Source organism: Aricia agestis, chromosome 11 (genome assembly GCF_905147365.1).
Source record: "Aricia agestis chromosome 11, ilAriAges1.1, whole genome shotgun sequence".
NCBI classification, from domain to species: Eukaryota; Metazoa; Arthropoda; class Insecta; order Lepidoptera; family Lycaenidae; genus Aricia; species Aricia agestis.
In genome coordinates, this window is record NC_056416.1 from 11,547,599 (window position 1) to 11,563,749 (window position 16,151).

Consider the following 16,151-nt stretch of genomic DNA (forward strand, 5'->3'; position numbering starts at 1 on the left):
TAATAATAATAATAATAATCTTTATTTTCTCCTCACAATACAAGTTCAAGTAGTATCTAATATTAACAGAATTTTTGACAGTCAGGTGAAGTTGTGAGGAGCTGGTGTCCATTATAGGTCATGCCTGTATTACGGATCACCAGGTCCTCACCCCAAGGAACATTTTAGTTATTTAGGTTAGATTCTAGTTTACAATCATGTTACAGCATTATGAGAAGATAAAATATTTTAAAAGTATATGTTTTTAACAAAAGTAAATTAAATCAGCACAATAATAAATGCCCTTTAAAACATAAGTGTGTGTGTGTGCTTGCGTGCATGTGAATGTATGTATGTGTGTGTGTGTGTGTCTGTCTGTCTGTGCGTGCGCGTGTGTGTGTGTGTGTATGTGTGTTTGTGTGTGTGTGTGTGTGCGTGTGTGTGTGTGTGTGTGCGTGTGTGTGTGCCTGTGTATGTCAGTGTGTGCGATGTGCATACATCAATGCGAGGGTCTGAACATGTGTAGGACCGTATTCCAAATTTTGTAGCCATTGACTCACTACAGACTTACATTTGTGTTTTGTCAAGGTGTAAATTTTTAGAATGCTTAACAGCGTCCATTAATAAAATAGTATAATTCATATGTATAGACTTGTCACTCAAAAATCTGTCATTTTTCCTAGTAGTAGTGTCGTAGTGTGTGTAACGTTTTATTTGTTAAAAATATATATGATAAAAGCATGATTTTAAAATAATATTAGCTCGATGCACTCCTTCACCATATAAACTATAACTGTGCGAAATTTTATGCACCTACGTTTCCCCATTTTTCGTAAAAAGGGTTACAAAGTTTTTCTCTCACGTATTAATATATAGATAATGTTATCTCCATTTACTGTAGTTGGAAAATGAAATGCCAAAACTTTTCTCCAAAATTTTTCAACATTACAAATGATTTCTTATAGTATTGGATCCGACCGTAAAATCCTGCAGGAATCGTTTTTTTCGATGAAATATATTTTAAAATAATCTTTAGAACGTATAGAATGGATTAATGCTGGGTTGCCTTGTCAAAAGTAGCCGCAAGTACCTCTAATTAAGTTGAATGTTCATGAGATAAATGCATAATTTGCATGTATTTTTTTTCAGTAAATTTTACATCATTTGAAAGAAAATGACGTGAGAAATTAAGGTATAAATGGTTGCCAGCTCTAAGTCAGCCGCAACCTAGGGTTGCCAGCCCGTAAACAGACATAGTTCTTCATCTAAATTGAAGCATCTATTTTTTTTAATAATTTTGATACCAAATTAAAGTTTTATGCATTTTGTACATGAATATCCATGGTTGCCAGTTGCACGATAGCCGCAAACTGGGGTTGCCATCACTTTTGTATATGACAAATGTTCAGGCCTACAATTATTATGCCTGGCATTATTTGAGGACGTCGAGAACTCGCAAGATTGCTATTTTTATTTAACAGGCGTTTTTATTTTTATGTGTATTGTCCTGTCATTCCTCAATGTCATTCCTTCTTAATTCTCTTACTTTTCTATTGAATACACGCAAGTTTGTATTACGGGCTTTCATTTTGCTCAATTAGAGGTACTTGCGGCTACTTTTAACAAGGCAACCCAACATTAATCCATTCTATACGTTCCAAAGATTATTTTAAAATATATTTGATCGAAAAAAACGATTCATGCAAAATTTTACGGTCAGATCTTAGGATATTATTTCTTATTTAATTCTTTTCTATTTTTTTGGCACTTTTAGACTCGTACGTTTAGCACATATTTATTTTTTAATAAAGAAAGTATAAAATACATGAAATACATATGACGCCACACTATGGCGGACAGTGTTTTCGGCGCCATTTAAAAGGCATAATTTTCAATCAACAGTTTTATGGGTTTCTACTGTTCAAAATATTAAAATATTTGTTTTTTTTTTGTGAAAATGAATGATTAAGAAGCGATTAGCATGAAGAAAAACGTAGGTCAAGTAGCCTATCGTATCCAAATAGTACCTACACACAAACATAGCTGTTAGTTGTAAAGCACACAAACAAATTAAATACTCCTGTGCACGCCTTTATAAGTTACTAGACGTTTCGCGCGGCTTCGCCCGCATAAATCAGGAATTTATCGGAAACCGTACATTTTCACGCAAAAAAATAGTCTACTCTGCTCTACATCTGTGCCAAATAATTTAAAAATTCATCCAGTAGTTCGCGAGATACGCGTCTCGATAAATAGGCTCGATAAAATGTAACACTGAAAGATTCTGAAGTTTTATTATATTCTAGCAGAAGTTTGAATTCTATTTCCTTAACTTAGTCTACCAATGTTAGCTCACATCATATCCGTCTCCGTAGTCACGTCACTGACTATCATCAGGTTATGCTGGCGGCTGTCGACCTCCTTGGTCACATTTGGGGGTCTTGCGTCCGCCCTGGACGACCCATTTGCATTGGCCGGGCTCTTTGGCAGTGGCGACCTACGTATGAGATGAATGCAGTGCAACTACGTTCTAGAAGTGATTAGTTAGAAATCGCTGTTTTATAAAAATCGGGAGTACTTGTAAATTATCGTTCTAAGTACTTTGAAATTAGGTGATCCTTAAGAGCGGGCTGTCAAATTTTGCTGTGTTTTTAATAAGTATTACGATCCCGGAAGACTAAAATGAAATTAAGATTTATTTAATCATTGCATATTTATCTGATATTTAGCTAACCAAAAACACGATTCACTTATTTTGACTAGTTTTATTTTTCGAAATTATGAAACTTTCTGGGCTTTTTAACAAATATCTGTTTCACTTATTGAGTTACTATCATTAAATAACTTGCACTACTACAATCACACACTTTATAAAATAATAGCTAAAGGGAATATTAGTATTGTATTCAATTTTTATTTTTTAGGACATAATCATCAAAAACATTTTTACGACTTGCGACCTTTACTTTCGTGCTATAATGCGGGAACTGTTGTTACGTGATTTACGCGTAAAGCACTTTGCCCGGGAGCACGATTCATGGAATCATTGTATCACGATTGGAGGATAGCGGTGTGTGTAGGCGGGGCTAGCGTTTTGACAGTAGGCTCTTAACTTACATTAACAACGAGTATAAATCATTCATTTTTATTTTTATTGATTCACTAAACTGGATAATACACATTTTCAACTTATTTCTAAATACAAGTTAGTAAGTATCATAACATTCTCCTTGAAGTGAATACTACATGCAAAATAAATCTAAGTTACAAAAATGGTGCTAAACTCTTGTTACCTAATCTTTGCTTACAATTTCATTTAAATTATCTTTGAATAATGATACAGAAGTACCAAAAATATCGACTTCACCGCAGGTCTTATTGTATGAGGCACGCATTCGGTATAATGGGGAGTTTTGTCCATAATTTGTGTGGTGTACAGGTATGTCAAAGGTTTTTCTATTTCTAATACGTCTGCCCGGTCGAGGAACTGATAAATTGATCTTATTTAGAAGTGGGGTGCTGTCTAAATTCCCGTTAATAAATTTATGCAAAAAAACAATATCGGAGATGCGACGTCTATGCTCCAGTGAAACTAAATTGAAGTGTGCTAATTTAGCTTCATAAGAAATTAAATTTTGACAAAGGTTTAGAGAGTAACATAAGACAAACAAGAAGTGTTTTTGCAGTTTCTCGATTCTCGAAATGTGGGTATAATAAAATGGATTCCATACTTGAGAACAATATTCAACAATGGAACTAACATAACAGTTAAAAAGTATCACCGGTATTTCTGGATCTTTGAAAAACTTGGTCTGTCGTATTACAAACCCAGCCATTTTAGCAGCTTTAGATGTTATACTATTTATATGTTCTCAAAAATCTAGTTTGCTATCAACTATAACACCCAAATCACGCATGGAAGACACTTCAGTTATAGGATTGCTAGAGATATGGTACCTACATGTGACGGAAAGGATTACGTTTACGTGAAAATTTTATATAATTGCATTTTACAACATTTAAATTCATTCCGCACAAATTTAAGCACCAATGAGTCACCTGGTCAATATCTCTTTGTAGTAAAACTGTGTCAGCCGTACTTTCTATAACTCGGTTTATTTTAAGATTATCGGCGAACATTTCATAATTGGATGTTAAGTTCAAACACAAATCGTTAACATAAATTAAAAAGAATATTGGTCCTAAGTGAGAGCCCTGGGGCACACCAGACGGTACCATTTTTAAAATAGACTCTAAAGTAGGGTTTAACCCCTAATTTTAACTAGCTGAGACCGGTTTAGTAGATAGTATTCACACCATCTCAATAGGGAACCACATATGCCAGCATGAGCTAACTTAGCAATTAGGATTTGATGGTTAACTACATCAAAAGCCAGAAAAATCAGTAAATATGGCATGAACTCTTTTTTGTTTTCTAATGCTTGATAAATATCCGAGACGTAACCTATCAGGTTTGATGTAGTCGATCTACCCGGAAGAAATCCGTGTTGATTTATATCTATTTTGCTTTTGATGTGAAAATAGAGCTTATTTTTCACAATTTTTTCGAGCAATTTACCCATTATTGACAAAATTGATATAGGCCTATAATTTGCTATATTACTTGGATCCCTGTTTTAATTATATGTTCGTCTGTTTATATATATTTTTTTTGTATGTTCAACCATAACTTCGCCGTTTGTGGACCGATTTTTATGATTATTTTGGTGTTGTACAGGGTTGAATCTGAGGTTGGTACCATGTTCACAAAAGTGGTGATCTGATGATGGGATCCATGAGGAATCGAGGGGACTCCTTGAAATTTGTATGGAAACATATAGTGATTTCGATTTTTTGAGAAGCATTCGAGGTAAATGCTACCAAAGAGTAAGATTTCGCACCAGGTTATACCCTGGGTCCGAAGGTACCGAACAGTACTTTTGAATCCTTATAGATACAGGTTCGGGGATTTCGGCGTTGCTTAAACAACTGAAAGCATAAGCCAACACATCAATTTAATTGATCATCATCATCACAACCATAATTATACCATGGGTCTTCACATTATAACCCAATTATTGGTACTTTTCGTGATATTTTGCATCGAAGCAGATGTTTTTGATGATTATTTCGCTGTTTGTGGACCGATTATCAAAATTCTTGTGTTGTTGTATAGGATATAATCTTAATTTTATATAACAATTACGAAAGCGGTGAGTTGATGATGGCACCTATGAGCAATCGAGGGAAATCCTTGAAATTTATCAAAACACTCATAGTGTTTAAAATGTTGTTTCTAGTAACTTAAGCATATGTTACGAATAACAGAAATTTCAAACGAAGGTATCTCTTGGTCCAAAGGCACTGAACAGAACTCCTGAACCTTTAAAGATAAAAGCTTGGAAATTGCAGCATCGCTTAGATAACTGCAAGCATTTACCACAATTTCGCTTACAGTAATATAATATGGACAGTTAATATTCGTAGTGGTTAACTACGCATAAAGCTTTGTCTTGTAGATAACTAAAAAGAGTAAAATTATTATTTTTTAACAAAAAATTGAACCCGACTTCCCCTTGGAAGTTGGATCACTTTTTATTCGAAGTTTTGAACTTATTTTTTTTAATCGTAATGTTATCGTTCGAAGAACCTTATCGATCGAAGATAAAATAAATTTTGTTTGGAGTAAAAACGCGAAAATTTTATTTCTGCGAATAATGATGTTAGTGGTAAAGTTTTACCCTACCTCGCCGCCGAATAGATACAAAGTTAAATGTATATTATTTTTTAACCGACTTCCAAAAAACGAGGAGGTTTTAATTATATAATAAAATATATTCGGCTGTGGATTTTTTTTTCTATTAGGCTCATTTCGTTTAAATAGTTAACAGTAAAGCAAAATTGGTTGAATTAGCACGAATAATAATGATAATAATAAACCCATGATTTACATTTTACACAAACAAAACAATGATTAAGAGTTATCTTAACAATAAGATTAAAAATCAGACAAAGTGTAAGTTTTAATCACAATAATTTTATAAAATGTTAGTAAGACTGACACAAAAAAACAAATCACGCACCCTTTAACTAAAACACGGAAAAAGTGAAAAAATCTGACGTAAAAAACTTTCCTTCTCTCTGTATCCATTTTAATTACAATTATTTGTTTTTATCAAGACAAAACCCTAACGGCAACGTATTAGCTGTCATACTGTAGAAATGTAATATAATTTTATATAAACATTGAATCAAAATAATAACAAGATTCAGTAAACACAAAACAACATGCATGATACATGACATAAGATTCATAAATTTTCTGTCAAACTGTTCATTATATCAAAGTTAAGTAATCATTAAATTTCTCTGACTTCGTCCGTAAGTGAAAATCTGATGACGCTGCAGCGTCATGACTCATGGCCAAGTTTGGAAACTTTTGTGCGCGCTACGTCACAGGTAGAGCCACAGACATATATCGTCACAGGTAGAGTCACAGACATATTATATCAAGATCTTGATCTATTTCTGTGGGTAGAGCTAACTCTACATAGCATCTATACATATAAATAAAATTGGAGTGTCTGTTTGTAATATTGAAAGAACCGTTTTAATTACTAAATGCACATGAATGTATATAGGGTACAGACACCAAAACAACATTTTTTACAATTTTTGTCTGTATGTCTGTCTGTCTGTCTGTCTGTTTGTTCCGGCTAAACTCCGAAATGGCTGGAGCGATTTTGACAGGACTTTTTTAGGCACATAGCTGATGTAGTAAGGAATAACTTAGGCTACTTTTTAACCGACTTCCGAGAAGGAGGAGGATATATTATTTCACTTTTTTATAAAGGAACCTTAAAAAGCGGCCAAGTGCGAGTTGAACTCGCCTTTTTTCTATGAAATCAAAAGATTTTTGATTTATTTTTATATTTCAGTTGATTTAATGAAAGTTAAATTAAGGTTTACCATTTACGACGTATAAAAAAACTACTTGCTAGATCTCGTTCAAACCAATTTTCGTTGGTAGTTTTTATAGAAATGTACATCATATATTTTTTTTTTAATTATCATGCCCCTACTTTAGAAGTTAGAGGGGGGGGGGGGGGGACCAAATTTTACCACTTTGGAAGAGTCTCTCTCGCAAACCATCCAGGTTAAAAAAGTGATATTAGAAACCTTAATATGATTTCGAATACCTATTCATAGATACCCCACACGAATAGGTTAGACAAAAATATTTTTTTTGTTTCAGTTGTACCTATGCGGACCCCTAAAATTTTTAATATTTTTTTCATTTTTGTGTCAAAATCTTAATGCGGTTCACAGACTACATCTACTTACCAAGTTTCAATGGTATAGCTCTTATAGTTTCGGAGAAAAGTGGCTGTGACATACGGACGGACAGACAGACAGACAGACAGACATGACGAATCTATAAGGGATCCGTTTTTGGCATTTGGGTACGGAACCCTAAAAAGGGGATTTTTTTTCTCTTTTTATTTTCTTTGTTATCACATTTTGCTGACGCGGACGAAGTCGCGGGCAACAGCTAAGTAGACAGTAAATCTAAACCGAAAATGTATAGTCCGTCAAGAAAGTCATGACAGGCGGGAAAATTTTCTAAACGTAATCACGCTTATAAGGTGTATTTTTTTCTTTGTATTTTCACAGAGAACGCTTATTACGTAGCATACATTTTAAATATTGTCACTTTGCACATTTTTATCTCGAATTAATAAAGTTCTCATATTTTTTATTTCATTTAAAAATTTTCCCGCCCGTCATGACTTTCTTGAGAGACTTGCTTCCTTGGCTAGCTAGCAATGAGATAACAATTATGAATAGTTTTCTCATTATAGAAAAAAAACCCTTGAATAGAGATAATTTTACACATTTTAATAGAACTAGCTATTTGACCGAGCTTTGCTCGGTATTCGATATAACACGAATAAAATGACATTTTCTAAAAATGATTCCTAGCTAGATCGATTTATCGCCCCCGAAACCCCTTAAATTTACTACCTACTAAATTTCATAAAAATCGTTGGAGCCGATTCCGAGATTCCAATCATAATATATTTGTATACAAGAATTGCTCGTTTAAAGATATAAGATACTAGCTGTTGCCCGCGACTTCGTCCGCGTTAGTATAGTAGATCACCTCCCAAGTATTATTTATTATACAAAAATATTCAATGTACAGCATTAACTTTCCTACGATTTTATTATATATCGCTGCTTATAAACTAAAGGGCCACAAATCAAAAAAGTCTGAAAACGTTTTTAATTGAAAAATGTTCCCGAAATAGGCCTTTTTTTTATATTTCACGAAGACACCTGTCAAATTTGGCCTCTGAATAGCTTATTTACATAAGCGCCCTTTTGGCATTTTCGAACTTTGACGCACAAGTTTGGCGCGAAACGGCCATATTTTTAGTTGCGACCCAAACGTCAGCGCGAGCGCACGTCTTCACTATGCGAAAAGGCCACATCGCGAAAAGTAACTGGTGTTGTAATTAGTTTTATGTGCGACAGAGCCACATTTTGGAATACGTCCGTTTCGCATATAACAAATGCAAGTAAGTAAATATTTATTTTTTTACAAAGTGCCAGGTTTTGAAATATGGCTGTTTAGCAATTAAAACATGCTTGATATGATTATTTTGTGATAAGCCAAAGAGTTGTTTCTGCGAAACTTCTCTTTTGCATAAAACATTAGAGTAATTGTCCCGACTTATTTTTAAGCTAAAAAGCTTAGTAATATATTTTAATTTTATTCTTAAATTTTGATTATTTATAGTATTCATATTTGCTTCGTTCAAACCTACGCGACCAATTATTATTATACTTAATATTTTTGAGTACTAATAGCAATCATTAGCCCTTGGAGCCCTATTATTTAATCTTGTCAATTTAAGAGTAAAATGAATAAAATTCATCGAAATTATAGTGAAAGATATAGTTAATATATTATTATGTAATTTTTAAAAAGGTTTATTTAGGGTTTTATTTAGCTTATGAAATAAAAAGCAATAACTAAGCTTGAATATTGTAAATTTTATATACTTATTAGTACTTTTACCACTGTGACTTACTTGAAATTATTCCCTCAACTTTATAACATGATAATTAGAGATTTAAGAGATTACTTATTATTATACTCACACGTCCACTCGAGCATTGTATTCGTTTTTACTTTCAGGATGAGCCGCAGTAGCAGGATTTTAAACATGATTTTACCTGAAAAGGAAAAACGAGAAGAAGACTCTCATATTCTAGAAGAAAATCACAATTTACCAAGTGATCAGCACTTGCTGAATCATGATTCTTCTGTGATTATTGGCTCTGAACCTCCACCTACTAACTTACATGACGATTCGTTTGATACCGATTCTATACCAGATAGTCAGATAGGCCTTGATATTAACTTCTCTTTTGATGATGACATTGAAACTGAGTTGGACAATTTGAAGAAACCAAATCTAGTTATCGAAGAAAGTAGCTCAGACTCTGATAAAGATTCTCAAACAAGTTCAGAGAGTGATTCTAGCAGCAGCCTGGGTAAAACAGATAATGATTTTTCATCAGACGACAGCGTGAAAGATCCCGACTACCAACATAACTCTTCAATTGAGTCAGATTCAGATAATTTTTCGCCAAAACCTGGGACTTCTGGAGCTCTTTTTAAGCTGTCATCGCGATTAGGTAAGCAACAACGTTCAGTAGATCATCAAAATTTCCAGCAGGTGATGGCTTTTTTGCCCCCTAATTTCGTTAAAAAATGTAGGTACTAAAATATTACAATTGTAATTATTTTCTTTTTCAGACAACATTGATAGAGAAGCACTCACGTCTGGCAAACAACCACACGACATGATTAACCAACTTTGTGAAGTCAATAATAGTGCAACGTTTTTCGATCTCCAACAATCCAATAACGACATTCAATCACCCAGCGTCCTCGATACTTACTTACTCAACGTAGATGCTCAGTCAGCCAATATCGATATCCAACCAACCAGCGTCGATAGTCAGTTGCTCAGCGTAGATTCACAGCCAGTTAACGTCGATATCCAGGTATCAAGCGTCGATGCACAATCTCCCTGCGTTACTTCTGTTTTTCAGTGCAGCAGCAATAACCGCAAAAGGAGAGCTAACCCAGAACTATGGAAAAAAAATCGCACTAAGTTTTTAAAAAATAGTGGTAAAGCATATACTTCTTTATCAAAATCTAAAAAAATTTTTGAAGCTAAAAAAATGGGACCTGTATGTTCTGATAAATGTAAGCTTAAATGTTCTACTAAATTTACAGATGAAGAACGGCTGTCAATTTTCGAAGCATACTGGGACACAGCTGATTTATATGTTCAGAGACAGTTTGTTCACGAGCACATGACTAAAATTACCCCAAAGTATCGGTACACTCGTGTTGGCAGTGATAGGAAAAATCTTAACAGTGCTTATTACTTGCCTCAAAATAAGGAGCGCCGTCGAGTTTGCAAAATATTTTTTATGCATACTCTCGCAATTTCCGACAAATTTATAAGAACTGTTCAAAAAAAACATTCCAACACGATAGGAGCCCAAACAAAAGACAATAGAGGCAAACATGGTACCCACAATAAGACAGATACTCATTTGATTGATGGTATTAAAATGCATATCGACTCAATCCCACGGATTGAGAGTCATTATTGCCGCGCACAAACCAAGCGAGAGTACATTGAAGGTAGTACTAACGTCGCTACTTTACACCGAGACTACATAGAAAAATGCAAATCGGAGGGTAAAGATTACGCTACGTACCAAATATATAACAACATCTTCAAAACTTATAATATCTCTTTTTGGCGCCCAAAAAAAGATCAATGCGACGATTGTGTCGCCTTTGCTAATGCTCAAGACAAAGCGCCACTCCAAGAAAAGCATGAACTGCACCTTAAAGAGAAATCTCTCGCGCGAGCCGAAAAGCAACGAGATAAAGAAAACGTCAGTGACACTTTTATAGTCGCCGTCTATGATCTGCAAGCCGTGATGCCTTGTCCCCGGGGTGATGTTTCAAGCTTTTATTACATCCCCAAAATTAATCTGTTAAATTTTACAATCACTGAACTCGAGACCAAAAACACAATTTGTTACGTTTGGCATGAGGGAGAAGGTGCTCGAGGCGTCAATGAGTTAGGTTCTTGTGTACTAATGTACTTAAAAAGATTGCATGACAAAGCAAATGCATTTTTTGATGTTGTCTTTTACAGTGACAATTGCTGTGGCCAACAAAAAAATAAATTTATGTTGGCAATGTATCAATATGCTATTCGCGAGTTACCAAAGCTGCGTAGTATAACACACAAATTCTTAATTAAAGGGCATACTCAAAACGAGGGCGACTCGGTGCACTCAATGATTGAGAGAAATATTTCTAATGCTTTAAAATCATCGCCAATCTATGTACCTCATCAGTACGTTACACTTATAAAAACGGCCAAGAAAAAAGGCCCACCTTATACTGTTATAGAGCTGACACACGACAATTTCTTTGATTTAAAACCCCTTGGTGTTGGCAACTACGCCGTTACAGACGATGGACAAAAGTTGAGATGGTCAGATATAAAAGTTTTAAAAGTTGACAGAGAAAACCTAAACAAGTTTTTCTTTAAGACTTCATACGATGATTCAGAGTACAAATCAGTATGCACTTTGACCAAAAGACAATCCAAGTCAAACTTTGTAGCACCTACAACATTGAAGAAAATGTATGCACAAAAACTTAAAGTTCCTGAAACAAAAACACGGGGAATTCTTAACCTAATACAAAAAGATGTGATACCTAAATTCTACGAAGATTTTTATATTAATCTTTAAATGTGATATTTGTACCATTTGCCTTTAACACAGGCTGATTTTTTAACTGTAGTATGTACACTTGATCTCATTTTTAAACTTATAGGTAGTAGTAAGAAAAATTTAGCTACAACTAAGCCAGAGGAAACTTAAACTTAATTTAATACTAAGTATTAGTAATAAATTAAGTTTAAATTATATTTATACTTAGTATTAATACTTAGTATTAAATTAAGTTTAAGTTTCCTCTGGACTTATAATTATAACAATTATGTGCTAAAACTCTATGAATTCCATGAATAGAATGAAGATATCAGAAGTTATAAAGTCTTTATAACGTAACATGCTGACATCTTCATTCTATTCATGGAATTCATAGAGTTTTAGCACATAATTGTTATAATTATACGTCTATTAGATTGTTGAACTGTCCTTTATACTTAAAATAATGTCTGTTTAAGTTTTTGAAGCATTTATTTTTGTTACTTTATTATATTGTATTTATTTCTAAAATACTGTTTTTGTCATACATTTTTTTTCGTTGATTTAATAAGAAAGTTAAAATGCGTAAAAGTGAGATTTTTTATGTTTTTTTTAAATAGCATAGATATGATTTTTAGCGAACGTATTTTTGTTAAAATATATAATAAAACATTTTTTATTTTTTGATTTGTGGCCTTTAAATCAACATGATAACATTATTTATGAAAAGTATTTTATATGCTAAAGGGACTTATCTGCTCCTACTAGTCTGTAAAATAAAGTTATGATTGAGCTTACAGAAACAATAGAAAGATAATTAAATAACGCATTGATACATATATAATACAACACCGCTGAAAGGAATAGCTAAGAAAAAAATAAGAAGTACGAAAATAAAATATTCTATGAGCTCTCCTGAAAAAACTATGATTTTGAGATGTGGCCCTTTAGTTTATGAGCAGCGATATATAGATGTTCCGCGCGGCTTCGCTTGCGTAATTTAGGAATTTCACGCGACCGTACATTTTTTCGCAAAAAAATAGCCTATGTCCCTTAACGTGGTCTATTCTTCATGTTTGCCAAATAACATAAAAATTGCTCCAGTAGTTCTTAAGAATTTATACTAATATTATAATTGGGAAGAGTTTGTTTGTTTGTTTGAACGCGCTAATCTCAGGAACTACTGGTCCGATTTGAAAAAAACTAACAAACTCTGCAGAATTATAATATTAGTATAGAAGTCGTTGCCGTGTGTCAATATTTTTGGGATGTTCTGTTTTAAACCTATTCTTATTTGAAACAATACCTCACACAAAACATGCACATAGTTACAAACAAAACCGAATCCTAAAAAAACATTTTCTAAACAAAGCAAGAAACAAAAGTTTACGTATTCGACATGAAAACTTACCCTGCGTCCTCATCCGGTGGTATTTGTGACGTCATGGGCGGTTCTCACTTATTCTTTACTAATTAAATTAAAATTTATGAGCACTAAATATGGTCCCTAACGATGCCAGGTCCAAAGTAATACTTTAAATTTTCCGGTCGGGCACTGCGCATGCGTTAATCTTCGATTTATTGTCACACAGCCAGATAAATACACACATGCAACAGGTCGTGCATATAGAAAGTGCATCCGAGGCGTTTGACCTAATAAAGTGACCTGCATCCTAGATCCAGGGCTCCGGGAGACGCCTGAAACCACGCCTAGGTAGTTGCTTTGACGCTGTCAATCAAAATATAATATGAATCCGGAAAAATGTACGGTTATTGCACTACTATTCAATCGATTTTGATAAATTTGGTATGGGACATGGGTATCCACGGGTGTCAACTAACTAAATAGCTCCAGCTGTTTAGACGTCAAAAACTAAATATTAACAAACATACACATCACAAACTTTCACGTTATTGTAATAAGTGATTTAAATATATACGTGGGAGAGCCATGCTTCGGCACGAATGGGCCGGCTCGACCGGATAAATACAACGTTCTCACAGAAAACCGGCGTGAAACAGCGCTTGCGCTGTGTTTCGCCGAGTGAGTGAGTTTACCGGAGGCCCAATCCCCTAACCCCTACCCTATTCCCTTCCCTACCCTCAACTATTCCCTTCCCTTCCCTTCCCTACCCTCCTCTATTAACCTATTCCCTCTTAAAAGGCCGGCAACGCACTTGCAGCTCTTCTGATGCTGCGAGTGTCCATGGGCGACGGAAGTTGCTTTCCATCAGGTGACCCGTTTGCTCGTTTGCCCCCTTATTTCATTAAAAAAAAATATTAGTGTGATTGTCTTTATTTGCTAAGTGACTTTTCCGACGAGCTTCTCGCAAAACTAGATCTACTTACTTTAAAAATATAAGTAGCTGAAGGGGTTCAATGCACATTTGAATAGAAATAAATAAAAATAAATCACTCTTCACCTAGGTTTAACTATACAAACCTAGGTGAAAAATGACTTTTTTTTATTATACTTACTGTAAATAATATAGTAAGGATCATCCTTACATGCCAACTTATTAACCGACTTCCAAAAAGGAGGAGGTTATATGTTCGGCTGTGGATATTTCAATAACTGCGTTATTGTTGATTATGAATTATGATGAAGCATCAAAAACTTAAAACACTATGTCCATGTCGTTGTAAAGTAGGTATTGATAGGGAAACATAATATACTTTTTGGAATAGATGAAATAAGTATGGTTTGTCACCCACGTTTTTTCACCTCTGTCTCCTAAGGAAAATAAATAGCAAGAAAAATATTAATGTGTCTCTTTTTTATTTAAAGGAGGAAAAAGGAAACAAATGTAATGTTTCTAAACATATTTATTAATAAATAAGTTATCACTTATCAGATCACATTCACGCACACACGAAGAACTATTTTACAATAAGTTACACAGGGCTGCATAGTCAAAACTAATTAATAATTATAATATTAACTTCACTTAAATAATGATTTCAAAGTTGTCTCATTTGCTGTTTGATTGAATTGTGAGATTTTGTGTCCTTTATGCTTTTGTAAAAAGCTTCTGTTTTTTGTATGATCCGCAAAATCTTAAATATTTATCTTAGTGAAATTAAACAATATATTTTTGTTTTGTTACTAGTCACTCACTTGGCGAATAATCCGTAATGTAAAAGCAAAAAACCCTTAATTTTTTATATAGGTAATTATTTAGAGGTTGGTTAACATAGTTAAAACTCAAGCACGAAAATAGCTCACAATTAATAGAAAAAAATAACTTCCTCTTTCAATTTATTTTGATGACATTATATTATTTAACTTTTAGCGTCAGTGTATTTTACTAGAATAGAGAATCATAATCTAAGATCTAGAATCTAGATAATAATTAGGATTAATAGTTACCAACATAAGTAAGAAATAATTCGGCATTTCAAATCCTTTCATTATAATATTAAAAACGTTAATTATATATAAAAAAAATAAAATCATTTAGCCTTAGTAATTGACAAAAAATCAAAATTAGGTATATCATATCATTCCATATCATGTGGTTTGGCGACTGACACATTCTAGTTAGGAGCTAGATACAGTTCGCCAAGGCGTTATATGAACGTGGTGATAAAAGGAACTAAGCGCTTCTATCATACAAAAACGTCATTTTTGGCATATGTTTGACAGTTTTCCTTTACCAGCAGCGCTGACGTCAATGTCACCCACGTTCATTTAAAGCCTTGGCGACCTGTAACTCTCTGGTTGCTACTCTTTTACTACGGTGACTACGTACTAATAAATAGCTACTATTTTCAAATCTAAAATTAATATATAAACTTACACTACTGCTATGTACAGAATCTCAGATCTAAAAACGTGAAGACAGAGTTTTGTTAAACAAAAACTGAGTGCAGTATTTTGTTGATGTAGTAGCGCGACTCACACATCTTTAAAAATTGCATATTATGCAATAAACACACACATTGCAAAGTAAGGCTTAGTTTCGTTACATTTGTGTGTGTGACTGTGACACTGTGTTATTACGCGGTAAGGCGTAGTTTGAGCGATCTCAGTCTGTTGTTTGCAAAACTCTATCTTCACTTTTTTGGTGTCTGAGTACAGAACTATAAATCTAAAAATTCCAATAAGAATAGTGTTAAATGTCTACTTTATCTAGGCGAAGAAAATAGTGCAAGAATTCTTTCTCAGTCTTATTTTGTTGCTTTTATAAAATACAAAGCAATAGTTACATAATTATTTTAAATTGAATCTCGTTTGAGTAGGTATAAGTTTATTATGTAATACAATAGAATTTTTTTTTTTATGTTAAAGTTTTTTTGAAAATAGAAGTTTAAAATCGGAATAAGTAAATATTTGTCGTGTTCTA